The sequence below is a fragment of the Colobus angolensis genome, unplaced genomic scaffold, assembly GCF_000951035.1.
Source record: "Colobus angolensis palliatus isolate OR3802 unplaced genomic scaffold, Cang.pa_1.0 Scaffold240, whole genome shotgun sequence".
Taxonomy (NCBI): Eukaryota; Metazoa; Chordata; class Mammalia; order Primates; family Cercopithecidae; genus Colobus; species Colobus angolensis.
The window spans coordinates 2,145,577-2,159,386 of record NW_012115600.1 but is presented as its reverse complement, the minus strand read 5'-3'; the positions used below and the strand labels follow the sequence as shown (position 1 = coordinate 2,159,386).

General features: G+C 50.3%; 1 long non-coding RNA gene across 1 annotated transcript; it reads right to left on the bottom strand.

The window, feature by feature from the left end:
• Nucleotides 1-988: 988 nt before the first annotated feature.
• On the bottom strand, nt 989-12,461 carry LOC105514308. The gene is made up of 3 exons (XR_001002161.1): nt 12,310-12,461; nt 10,404-10,540; nt 989-2,558 (listed from the first exon to the last, which is right to left on the bottom strand). It is a non-coding gene; the product is annotated as an uncharacterized LOC105514308 (long non-coding RNA).
• Between the last annotated feature and the right edge of the window lie 1,349 nt (nt 12,462-13,810).

The following is a 13,810-nucleotide window of genomic DNA, read 5'->3' as shown; positions in this document are numbered from 1 at the left end:
TCTATCACCAACACCAGCTCCATCACTACCTCTATCACATAACCACCTCTATCCATCACCACCATCATCATCACCACCACCATCACCACCTCCATCACTACCTCTATCACTACCTCCATCACCCTCACCACCTCCATCACCACCTCTATCACTACCTCCATCACCCTCACCACCTCCATCATCACCTCTATAACTACCTCCGTCACCCTTACCACCTCCATCATCACCTCTATCACCCTCACCACCTCTATCATCACCTCCATCACCACTCTTTCACCACCTCTGTCACCCTCACCACCTCCATCACCACCTCCATCACCCTCACCACCTCCATCACCACCTCCATCACCCTCACCACCTCCATCACCACCTCCATCACCCTCACCACCTCCATCACCCTCACCACCTCCATCACCCTCACCACCTCCATCACCACCTCCATCACCCTCACCACCTCCATCACCACCTCCATCACCCTCACCACCTCCATCACCCTCACCACCTCCATCGCCCTCACCACCTCCATCACCACCTCCATCACCACCTCTATCACCACCTCCATCGCCCTCACCATCTCCATCACCACCTCTGTCACCACCTCTATCACCCTCATCACCTCCATCACCACCTCCATCACCACCTCCATCACTACCTCTGTCACCCTCACCACCTCCATCACTCTCATCACCTTCATCAACACCTCCATCACCACCTCGGTCACCCTCACCACCTCCATCACCACCTCCATCACCCTCACCACCTTCATCACCACCTCCATTACTACCTCTATCACCGTCACTACCCCCATCACCACTATCGCCACTTTTACCCAAGAGACAGGCAGTACAGCATAGTGCTTGTGCACACAGATTTTAGAACAGCACTGTCTACGTAATTTTAACTACATAATTCTAACCCTAATTTTTAACTATATAATTTTAAATTTTCTTGTAGCCATATCAAAAAGTAAAGATAGGAGTGAAATTAATGTTAACAATATATTTTACTCAACTCAATATATGGAAAATATGTCACCATGAAATCAGTATAAGAATCTTAATGTGATATAGTGCATTCTTTTTGTCACACCAACCATTCAAAACCTGGTGTCCATTACACACTCATGGCATGTCTCAGTTCACACCAGCCACATCTCTAGTGCTCAATGGCCACTCAGGGCTGGAGGCTGCCCTCCTGGGCAGCAAGGTTCCGAAGCCAACTACAGCCACCACATACTGGCTGTGTGTCTGTGGGCAAGTTGTTTAACCCCTCCGGACTCACTTTCTTCATCTGTAAATCGGGAATGAGAGCAGAGCTGTGAGGATGACATGTGTTAACATGTGCCTGGCGTTTGCTCCAGTTCCTGGCACACAGGCAGTGCTATCTAGTATTAACTGTTACTCTTCCAGAAACCTGGAAGAAGTTCAGAGGTTCTGGCTTTGCATGTGGAACCACCCAGAGAGAGGGAGATTCATGAGCATCGATGTAGCCAGAGGTGGCTTCAGACTTCCTGGAGAAGCGATTTAGTCAGATCTTGCAGCTTGGACAGAGCTTGCACAGGAGAAGGAAAGTGGAGAGGGCTTTGTGGAGGAGCGGAGGGGAGTAGGGTCAAGAGGATGCCTGTCTGGTTGAGAAAGAGGGTGTTGGTTGAGGAGCAAAGGGAGAATTGGGCATGGCCAGACAAGGGGGATGAGGCCTAAAAACAAGGACTGAGGGACCCTCGAAATCATGTCTTCCAGCATCCCCATCTGACACATAGGGACACCGAGGCCAGGCAGGGAAAGTTACTTGCCCAGGGAGCCAGCCACACATGCTGCCTTTCGTTCACTGACCAAACACCCCATCCATTGGCACTCCGCCTCTGAAGCTGGATCATGCTGAGCTGGGCCGGCATGCTTCTCTGCTGTGCAGAAGAAACTCTGTGGCTCCCGAGGCCCCATCTCAGAGTCTGGACACCCCTGGAGAATTGTAAGACTTCCTTGAACTGAACACAAATCCTTCTTTCTGTGGTTAATGGTGAACGCTACCTCTTTGCAGGGTGGGCAAAGAAACTGGCCCGCAGGCTGCAAGGACGCCCTGGACTGTTTAGACGCAACAGCTTATGCCAGGGATTCAGTCGCCGCCGTCCGCTGGTCAGTAATTAACCAGGCCTCATCTGGACAGCCATAAGAATGCCGGGGCCGTTAGCTGGGCTGGGAGTATGCCATGCGTACATCTCCTCTGGGGATCACCCCCAACTCTTTGCTCCAGGAAGCGGGTGGCGAGTCTGCACAACCTGGCCCCTATCTCCAGGTGACTGGCCTTGAGGTAGGTGCCACCCTGGCCAGAGGACCCAAACCACCCATGGACTGACCCATGGACAACGGGCAGGCAGCTCACTCACAAATAGCCAAGGTCGCTCCCACTGAGAAGGGCCTGGTCGAGGCCACCCAGGGGTCAGAGGAAGTTCCTGGCTGTGAGGCCCTCTGCAAAGGTCCACATGAGGACTGTGGGCTGCTTTTGTTGTTTGAAATAAACCGCTCCCAATTTTCTATCCAGTGCGTGTCCTTTCCAGAGACCTTCTCACAAAGGGCATATGTCATTTTAAAAAGTGTTTTTGTCAAGGAAATAATAAAACAAATAATACTTGTTATAAACAACACAAGTAATTTTATTATTAAATATTAATATTAATTTGCTTTTTTTTAAGACAGGGTCTCACTTTGTTGCCCAGGCTGAATGCAGTGATGCAATCACAGCTCACTGCAGCCTCGAACTCCAGGCTCAAGAGATCCTCCCACCTCAGCCTTCCGAGTAGCTGGTACTACAGGTGTGTCCCACCACCCTCGGCTAATTTTTTATTTTTTATTATTTTTTTGAGATGGAGTCTAACTCTGTCACCCAGGCTGGAGTGCAGTGGCGCAATCTCAGCTCACAGCAACCTCCGGCTCCCAGGTTCAAGCAATTCTCCTGCCTCAGCCGCCCGAGTAGCTGGGACTACAGGCACACACTACCATGCCTGGCTAATTTTTTGTATTATTAGTAGAGACGGGGTTTCACCATATTGGTCAGGCTGATCTCAAACTCCTGACCTCGTGATCTGCCTGCCTCGGCTTCCTGAAGTGCTGAGATTACAGGCGTGAGCCACCATGCCCGGCTGGCTATTTTTTTTTTGTAGAGACAGGAGTCTCACTGTGTTGCCCAGGCTGGTTTTGAACTCCTGTCCTCAAGCTATCCTCCTGCTTTGCCCTCCCCAAATGCTGTAATTACAGCTGGAAACCATGGAGCCTGGCCTTACAGAGCTCTCTTAACTCATGATGATAACTCAGCTCTGGCAGAGATCAAACCAGCAGCTCTGTATGTGTGATCGACCAGCACACGACAGATCCAAGTCCTTATTGCGCAGCCTGCACAGGATCAGAACATGGCCAAGTTCTAACTAGATAAACAGCCGGAGACATTGCTGTACTTTAATTGGATGACCTATACAGGAACACTCCATTGCTAAATTCGGATTAGCTAAATGTACTTCTGTCCAAGTTCATGAGGTACCTGTGCAAGGTGGCATGTTGCAGAAGCCAATCTAACAACAACTTGAAGCTGCTCATGGTCATATTTCTCATGTTACCTTCCAGTTTCATTGCTCAATCTACAGTCTGACAGTGTCTAGAAAGAAGGATTTGGCAGATGAAGTCCCAAACCTATGCTCTCTTCCCAAAAGAAAGGCTGAGCTGGGCGCAGTGGCTCATGCCTGTAATCCCAGCCCTTTGGGAGGCTGAGGGGGACGGATCTCTTGAGGTCAAGAGTTCAAGACCAGCCTGGTCAACATGGTGAAACCCCATCTCTACTAAAAATACAAAAAAATTAGTTGGGCATGGTGGCAGGCACCTGTAATCCCAGCAACCCAGGAGGCTGAGGCAGGAGAACTGCTTGAACCCAGGAGATAGAAGTTGCAGTGAGCCGAGATTGGGCCACGGCACTCCAGACTGGGCGACAGCGAGGCTCCGTCTCAAAAAAACAAAACAAAACAACAACAACAACAAAACGCTGAAACAGCTCACAATTTTGTTGACAATTAACATCAACAGTCCTTATTGGTGAGAGCTCTCACTTGCAGGGCAATCAACATATGCCAGGTGCTGGGCTTCACAGGCAACACCTCATTTAATCCTCACAACAACCCAATGAGGCGAGCAATATGTTTTCCCACTTTACAGGTAAAGAAACTGAGATTCAGAAAAGGCCAGAAGTTGTCCAAAGCAAAGCCATGTGCCTAGAAAGAATCTGAGTTGGGATTCACACCCATATCTGCCTAATCTTTACCCTGGGTTGTTTCGCAGTTTGACAATGAAACCAAAATGTGCTGCTGGACAGAAACCAGCATTCTGCTTCCTCCCAGTGGGCAGGAAGGGTGTTTACGGTGGTCTGGTCCAGGCCTACAGTCAGCACTGGGACATCCACAAAGTTGGCAAAATATTGAAATGCTTCCAAACTGGTTCATAAGCAGCTGCTGTCCTGAGTCCCCCAAGGGTCTCTCAACCTTCTTGATTCTCCAGGGGTACTATCCCCTACCCTCAAGCCTTCCAGACCTCTCCACAGTCCAGTGACTGAAGGGCTAATGCCCAGCCCACCGGGGGATCTCGGCACATTCCCATCTCCAGTACATGGGTCAATGCCTGTGCTATCTAGGGCAATAAATATTTGAACTATCATTCAGGTAATGCAAGATCCATAGCTTGGCAGCTTATGGTAAATTACCTCACCCAAATGACCTAGATATTCTTCCCTCCTTCCAGAATAATGCTTGTCTCACCATCTGTTTTGAGAATGGGCTGATATCTAGCACATAAAAGTCTGACATAGAGTAAGCCCCCAGTCTATGGAAGTATGTTGTGTTATTATAACTCATTGCTAAGGTGGGTCTGCACTTTCTAGAGGTGGGTCTGCACTTTCTAGAATATTCTGTACCCTAACATTTCTCAATAGGTGCTCAATAGCATTCTAGACCCAAGAGATGCTCTACTATATTTAAAAAAAAACAAAAAAAGGCCAGGCGCAGTGGCTCACGCCTGTAATCCCAGCACTTTGGGAGACCAAGGCGGGCAGATCACCTGAGGTCGGGAGTTCGAGATCAGCCTGATCAACATGGAGAAACCTCGTCTCTACTAAAAATACAAAGTTAGCCGGGCGTGGTGTTGCATGCCTGTAATCCCAGCTACTCAGGAGTCTGAAGCAGGAGAATCGCTTGAAACCGGGAGGCGAAGGTTGTGGTGAGCCGGGATCGCACTATTGCACTCCAGCCTGGGCAACAAGAGGGAAATTCTGTTTCCAAAAAAAAAAAAAAAATTCTGAGGTCAAGCAAATTTGGGAAACTGCAGATGCTCAGAGATTCACAATATGCATTAACTATAAAGGATCTGAGAAAGTGCATTCGATAAATCGGATTTGTATCATTTGATCCTTAAATCGTGTGATCCCAAATCTATCTGAGGTAGGACGGTTAGGTGGGCGGGTAAAAATGGATGGACATCCTCCAGAATTTAATTTGGAAACATCTGTTCCTAGCCAAAACCAAGACAGGATTCCCAAGTAATGATAGGGGCGTGTGTGTATGTGTGTGTGGGTATTTCACTTGGAAATTGAGGCCATTTCCAAAGAGGGGTCCAGCACTTTGCGCCTGGGTTGGAAGAGGGCCTCTACGATGCGGAGGCTCACACCTGTGAGATATCACTGGGCTTCGTCTCAGCCACACCCCCTCCCTCCCAGGGGATGCAAAGTGATGCCAGGCAGTGTGGGGTGGTGTCCACCTGAGAAGACTTCCTGCAGGGAGGGAGTGTGGAGCCAGCTGAAGTGGAGGGGTGGGGTCCAGATGGGCAGAGAGGAGGGTGGAGGTGAAAATGCCACTCCCCTGGGACACACGGCACCTTCCAAACCACACAATGCCCTGTCCAAGCCAGCTGTTGGCTTTCTGCCCTGGCCTCTAGCTCTCCTGCTTCCTTCCCCTCCTCCCCTCCCAGGTCTAGAACCATCTCCTGAGTCAGCTCTGGGCTTCCTGCTAGGAGCTCAGACCCCTTCCTGCTCAGGGAAGGTAGGGCTACCTGAGGGACTGTACCTTGGGGGTGGGGACTGGAGACTCACCGACAGTGCACAGCCCAAAAGGAACAGAGTGCAAGACCAAGTCTGTTTGCTCAGCCCTGGGGTTAACCCTGAGACTCAACCCTCTCACCCACAACCACTTCTCTTATGGGGAAGGGGTAGGAACTGCCTGTGCCTGGGGCTGGGGAAGTGAGAGGGAGCCCCAGGGATGGGAATCAAACTCAGGCTGGAGGTAGGACTGGCCTTTCTCTGGCCCCCCTGGGAGACCCAGAGCCAGTCTGGGAGTGAGAGGTGAGCCGGGAGAGGCCGTGTGAGCCCAGGCGCCAGGCGGGTTCCTCCACCCCAGCCCAGGGGAGCGGTCTAGATCCGTCCCGCCCTCCCTCTCAGCTGACAGGGCAGGGCCAGGCAAGCATGCAGGGACCTGGAACCGAAACTCAGCAAAGAGTGTCACCCCAGGGACCCTCGCCCAGCAAGCCTCCAAGCATCCTGGCGCCTGCCCCGCCCCAGGGCCATGCCTCCCAGAAAGGGGGCTAGTGGGAACCGCAGAGCAATGGCAGAAAGAGAAGTCTTTGGGGTCAGACAGACAGACATGTTTCCTGAGCCCTGTCATGTTTCAGGCCCTGAGCTTGATTCTAGAAACACAGTGGGGCCAAAACCAGACATGGCTTCCTGCACCCTGTGTGGCCTCAGCCTGGTCACTCCGCCTCTCTGAGCTTTAGCTGCGACCTCTACACCATGGGGCTCCTAACTCTCTGTTGCCTGGGTTGCTTTGAAGATTAACTGAGCTAAGCCTTGTATGTGACACCCTGCAAAGGGTAGGTGCTCAATAAGGGGTACTTACCAACATGACAGGGGCTGTGTTGAAGAAAGCTCCCTGCGCGGAAGGCCGGCTTTGCCCAGGTTTGCCATCTGCCTGTTTCTAGATCTTAATTCCAGTCCTCTCTGCGTGACCTCGGCAGGACCTGCCCTACCCTTCTCTGGTCCTCACTTCCCTCTCCTCTGAAATGGGGTCGCAGTCCCTATGCCAGCTGCTTCCTAGGATCAAGCGAAAGCCTTTGGACCCAATAAAGAGGGTTCCCCTAGGAAAGAGAGGGATAGGCTTAGCACTGATTTTCAAACTACAGGTTACGACCCATTACGAGTCTTGCAGGACATGCAGTGGCTGTTGCCAAAATTTTCTTTTAATTGATTAGAAGGTATCTTGCATAGTAAGGATATGTTTTTACTTTGGGAAATTTTTATTTCAGTTAAATATCGATATATATGTTTCCTAAGTCATAGGAACACATATATCAAAATGTTTTTCTTTTTTTTTTTTTTGAGACGGAGTCTCGCTCTGTTGCCCAGGCTGGAGTGCAGTGGCCGGATCTCAGCTCACTGCAAGCTCCGCCTCCCGGGTTTACACCATTCTCCCGCCTCAGCCTCCCAAGTAGCTGGGACTACAGGCGCCCGCCACCTCGCCCGGCTAGTTTTTTGTATTTTTTAGTAGAGACGGGGTTTTACCATGTTAGCCAGGGTGGTCTCGATCTCCTGACCTCGTGATCCACCCATCTCAGCCTCCCAAAGTGCTGGGATTACAGGCTTGAGCCACCGCGCCCGGCTCAAAATGTTTTTCTTCCCGTGGGGAAGATGTACTTGATGTACAAGCAAAGCTCTTGGCACAGGGCTGGCCCACAGTAAGTCTAAAGAAATGTTAGCAATTTTTACTCAAAATATATTGTTCAACAAAAAAGCAACTGGTAATGGTTAAGAACACAATCTCTGGGGTCAGAAGAGTTTGAGTTTGGGTCCTCACTCTGCCCCTATTAAGGGAGTGACGCTGGGCAAGTTACTTTAGCTCTCTGTGCCTCAGTTTCCTCTTGTGTACAAAGGGGACAGAAATAACACCTACCAGCCAGGTGCAGTGGCTCACGCCTGTAATCCCAGTGTATTGGGAGGCCAAGTGAGAGACCTGCTTGACGCCAGGAGTTCAAGACCAACCTGGGCAACATAGCAAGACTCTGTTTCTAAAAAAAAAAAAAAAAAAACTTAGCTGAGACCAGGCATGGTGGCTCACATCTGTAATCCCAGCACTTTGGGAAGCCAAGGCAGGCAGATCATTTGAGGTCAGGAGTTCAAGACCAGCCTGGCCAACATAGTGAAACCCCGCCTCTACTAAAAATACAAAAAGTAGCCAGGTGTGGTGGTGCCTGCCTGTAATCCCAGCTACTCCAGAGGAGGGAGAATCCCTTGAACTGGGAGGTGGAGGTTGCAGTGAGCAGAGATCATGCCACCACACTCCAGGCCGGGTGACAGAGCAAGGCTCCGTCTCAAAAACAAATCAGCTGGGCATGGTGAAGCATGCATGTAGTTTGAGCTACTTGGGAGGCCGAGGTGGAAGGATTACTTGAGCCCAGGAAGCTGAGGCTGCAGAGAGCTGTGACTGCACCACTGCACTCTAGCCTGGGCAACAGAGAAAGACCCAGTCCCTAAAAAAATTAATAAAAAAGAAAGAAAGAATACGTACCTCGTTAGTACTTAGAACAGTGCTTGGCACAAGGTTTAGTGGGCGTCAGACTCAGAATGAGGAGGAAGGCAGGCCTCAGAGGGGGTAGCCTCTGTAAGTGGGAATGGGGTCTGCTGCCCCCTCCCCAGTGGAGAAGGCTGCTCTGGCCCAGCCCCAGCCCCCCTTACTTTACAGATGAGAAGCCCGAGGCCCTGAACCATTGAGTGACTTGTCAGTCACTGAGGCCCTGGAGCCTTCTGCCTCCCGGGCCAGGGATTTCCACCTCTTACTGCCTCTTGGGCTAGACAGAATACTTGACCCTCTGATGTCCTCTCTGTAAAATGGGGGCAGTAAATAGTTGACCTCTTAGGGTTGACTAAATGACATCCTTGATGTACAAGCAAAGCTCTTGGCACAGGGCTGGCCCACAGTAAGTCTAAAGAAATGTTAGCAATTTTTACTCAAAATATATTGTTCAACAAAAAAGGCAGGTTATAAAACAATATGTACGTATGAGCTCATTTTGTATAAGTGAAAAAAAAAAAAAAAAAAGGCGTGCGGTCTGCACGTACCTCCCAGGCAGCTCACGGTGATCATTTCTAGGAGCGTGAGTGGGTGGCGGGGAGGGGAGGCGTTAGAGGTATGCCTTTGGTTTTTGCTTGTTGTAGCTAAAGTTTCTAGTTCTAATTATTCCACAGCTAATGTGTATTGCTTTTATGTAAAGGAAAAAGAGAGGTATTTTTATCACCATAAATAAGAACAACTATCCACCTCAGCTGACTCATGCAATGTCCCCAGGCCAACACGTGGGCTGAACCCAGGCCACCTTCCACGGAAAACCACCAGGTGTGCCATTGTGGTTTGGGGCACCGGCGCACCAAGCAGCGGCCTGCTTTGCATTTTCTTTTTCTTGTTTGTTCACAGTGACAGCTGATGACCCACTGGTGGCATTCTGTGTAACAAACACATGCCAAAGATTGTAGATTTCGTATGCAGGAGGGAGGGAGGGAGGTAAAGGCACGCTGGAGTTTATCAAGCGATAAGTCCTGGCATCTTCCTTATATAAAACCCAGGCTGGGAGTGGACAGTGATAAGGGTTGGGGACAGATATTCTGTAGGCTGTGAATGCCACACCAAGAGGAAGAATGAAGGGAGGGGTACATGGAAGGAGATGGTGGCTGAGGCAGGAGGGCACGGGGAAGAAAGGGAGGTGGTTCAGAGGCTGCTCCCCCACCTGCTGGGTCCTTTCCCGGGCCTTCCCAGTTCACCTGATGCTAAGTAGCAGGGGGGTGTGTGCAGCAGGGGTGTGTGGGAGGTGGGGATGTATGCCCTAGGGCGGATGGGGGAATCAGGAAAGAGATTCTGTTTGGGCCAAGAAAGGGATATTGAGGCTGTAGAGGGCTGGGGAATCATGTTCAACAGTGAGCATGGGGAAAGATGGATCCAAGATGGACCCTTTTAAAAAGACACGTGCTTTTAGGGAGCCTGTGGTTTCATGGGTCTCCACAAGCATCCAGAAATCTGTCCTTTGACAGTACTCTGGCTGCCCATCCCCTATCGCAGGGTAGGTAGAACTGTCTATCTCCTACGATCCACAGCAGCCATCCCCCAGCCGAGCCCCATCTCAGCCTCCTGAGGCTCAGTCCCCCTGTCCCACTCTCGAGGCCCAGCCCCCGTCTCAGCCTCCCAAGGCCCAGCACAGTCTCAGCCTCCAGAAGCTCAGCACAGTCTCCCTTCATCTTGGTCAAGCCCTGACAGGGCCGAGAGACAGAAGATGCCCAGTGAGCACCCAGTAAACACCCGAGTCTGAAGATGAGTGCGATCCGAGTGGTGAGTGACTCACCTGTGCCTGAGGCTCAGGAGACTCACCTCCCAGGTTCCCCTTTAGCTCGATGTGATCTGAGCTTGGGAGCATCGTGGAACAGGTCCCTGCCTTTTGTTCCATCTGCACAGCAGGGTTAGTCCTGCTCGGCTCCATCTCTGAAGAGGAAGAGTCGGAAAAAGGGATTTTACAGAGTTGAAGGGGAAGAGAGAGGACGCAGGACACCGATTCCAAGCAGGCACGTCCTGCATGTGCCTGCTGGCTTTGGGGAACTTGGCGGCCACTGAGGGACTGGACAAGAAGGAAAGGTTGGCCAGGGCCTGGGTTGCCAGATTCAGCGGCTTGGCTGGAGCCCATAAGCAGGAGAAGGCCAGGAACAGGATCTGAGAAGAGAGGAACAGACCCAGGAAGAAAGCTGAGACACTGCTCTCTGGGAGGAGCCAAGAGTTTGGTTTACTGTACAAGGAGGAAAAGCTGAGGCCTCTGCCAGGGCAATCATCAGAGGACACTGCTCCAGGGAAAACTGCCTCCCACTTCCTGGACCTCTGTGGGCAATAGAGAAGTACATGTCAGCAGTGCCTCCTGCTGGACAGTCCCAACATTACACTATTTGTCCAATGTCAGAAACAGAACATAAGACAGATGTATCTGGAATGTTCAAGCAAGAGTAACACCATGCAACAAGAACTATTACTACTGCTGCCGCCGCCGCTTTTACTGATGAAGAGGTGACTGTGTCCCAGGCACTATGCTAAATAATTTTATTGGATGATCTCATTCAGTGTTCACAATAGCCCTATGAGATAGGGACTACTATTAATCTAATTTTTCAGATGAAGAAACTGAGAAACAGTTTTTTTCTGAGGTTTCAAGTTAGCTGGTAGCTAGATTAGCTACCCAACCCGGGTCTCTCTAGCACAAAAGCGCATGGTTTTAACTGCATTCCTGCGTCTCTCGCCCAGTGCAGGATGATGGAGAGTTTTCATTTTTGTATCATCTCCACTTGGTTGGTAGAGGCTGCCTAGAGCTCTGGGTTGAGAGGATTCCTGAGTGCTGTGATGAATTTGTGGCGTCTGCCAGTGGCACTGGAAGGGATGTGGCTGCATGTGTGTGTTATGTTTTCATCTCCGATCTAGTCCAATCTATTGTATACTGTGATCCTTACAGGGCCCTGAGAAAAGGAATCAAGGCTAAATCTTTTTTTTGAGACAGGGTCTTGCCCTGTTGCTCAGGGTGGAGTGCAGTGGTGTGATCACAGCTCACTGCAGCCTCAACCTCCCAGGCCCAAGTGATTCTCCTACCTCAGCCTCCCAAGTAGCTGGGACCACAGATGTGTGCCACCACACCTCACTAACATTTTTTTTAATTTTTTGTAGAGATGGGATCTCCCTATGTTGCCCAGGCTGGTCTCAAACTCCTGGGTGATCCTCCCACCTCGGTCTCCTAAAGTGTTAGGATTATAGACGTGAGCCACTGAGCCCAGCCTAAGGCTCAGTTTTCTGACCTCTGTCTTTACTCAATCACTCAGTGACCTAAAAGGCATCTCAAATGTATCATGTCCATATATGGAATTCTTGATATGTACCTCCAAACCATCCCTCCACTATCTTCCCCACTAGGTAAAAGGCATCTCTAATCTTTGTTGGCTCAAGACAAAAAGCCTTAGTATCACCCTTGACCCCCTTTTTCTCTCACCCCGGACATCAAATCTTTCAATACATCTCACTGGTTCTCCCCTTGAAATATACCTAGAATCCAGTCACGACTCACCACCTTCACAGCTGCCACCACCATTGTCTTTCCTGGACTAATGTAGTAACCAGTCTTGTTCCATGTGCCCTTACCCCCTGTATTAGTCGTTTTCTTGCTGCTAATAAAGACCAGAGACTGGGTAATTTACAAAGAAAAAGAAGTTTAGTGGACTCACAGTTCCGCGTGGCTGGGGAGGCCTCACAATCATGGCGGAAGGCAAAAGGCGCGTTTTACGAAGCCGCGGACAAGGAGGAATGAATGAGAGCTAAGTGAAAGGGGAAACCCTTTATAGAATCATCAGATCTTATAAGACTTATTCACTACCATGAGAACAGTATGGGGGAAACTGCTCCCATGATTCAACTATCTCCCACCAGGTCCCTCCCACAACACGTGGAAATTATGGGAGCTTCAATTCGAGATTTGGATGACGACACAGCCAAACATATCACCCCCTACACCCTAGTCTCAACTCAGCAGACATCCTTAGGACTTCTCAAAGCACTTTGTTTTTTCAAAGCACTTTGGCATAAGTTACGCACACACACACGCACACACACAGTAAAGCGAGACAGGAAACTGTCACTCCCATTTGACACATGAGGCTTGGAATGGTGATGCAAAGACATCAAAGACACAACGGGGAAGCTGCCCCAGCTCTTACTGTGACGCCATACACTGCCATTTCCCTTCTGAACATGACCCTCTGTCTCCCACAGCCTCCTATGGGTACCTCCGAGAGTCTCCCAAGAGGCTGCAGGACGTCAGGTAAGGAGAATGGCAAGGAAGCCAGGAGAGCTGGGCTTCTCTCTGCCTTGGAGGACCCCAGGCTAAGAAAAAAAAAAAAGTTCTCTCTTAAGAGGTCTAATGCGCGGTCTCCCGGTCTGGACCACTTTCCTTTGGTATGTGGTGCCCCCTGGTGCTCACTCTTAGGAAATGCAGCTGGTTATCCAAGCTTTTGGGGAGAGGGGTGCCTTTCGTGGTGGAGGTGGTGCCTGGGGGCTCTTCTGACCACCCTCTCAGGGGAGCTCCCTCCCAGCACAGCTGTTTCATCCCTTAGAGCCTAGAGTGTGTGTCCAGGTTGATGAGGGCCACAGTGCTCTTTTAAAAATTCACCTATCCACGTCTTCTAGTGGGAACCCAAATTGGTACAGCCTTTTTGAAAATAGTCGTTTAAAATAATAATAATAATAAAATAAAATAGCTGGGCATGGTGGCTTATGCCTGCAATCCCAGCAGGGATTTTGGAAGGCTGAGATGGGTGGATCGTTTGAGCTCAGGAGTTCGAGATCAGCCTGGGAAACATGGTGAAACCCTATCTCTACAAAAAATACAAAAAATTGGCCAGTCGCGGTGCACACCTGTGGTCCCAGCTACTCAGGAGGCTCAGGTGGGAGGGCTTCTTGAGCCTGGGAGGTGGAGACTGCAGTAAGCCAAGGCTGCGTCACTGTACTGCAGCCCAGATGACAGAGTGAGATCACGTCTTTAAAAAAAAAAAAAAAATCAACTTGGGAGGCCAAGATGGGAGGGTCGCTTGACACCTGGAGTTTAAGACTAGTGTGGACAACATCGCAAGACCCCATCTCTTGAAAAATTAAAATACTTAGGCGTGCATGGAGGTGCATGCCTGCAGTCCCAGCTACTTGGGAGGCTGAGGCAGAAGGATCACCTGAGCT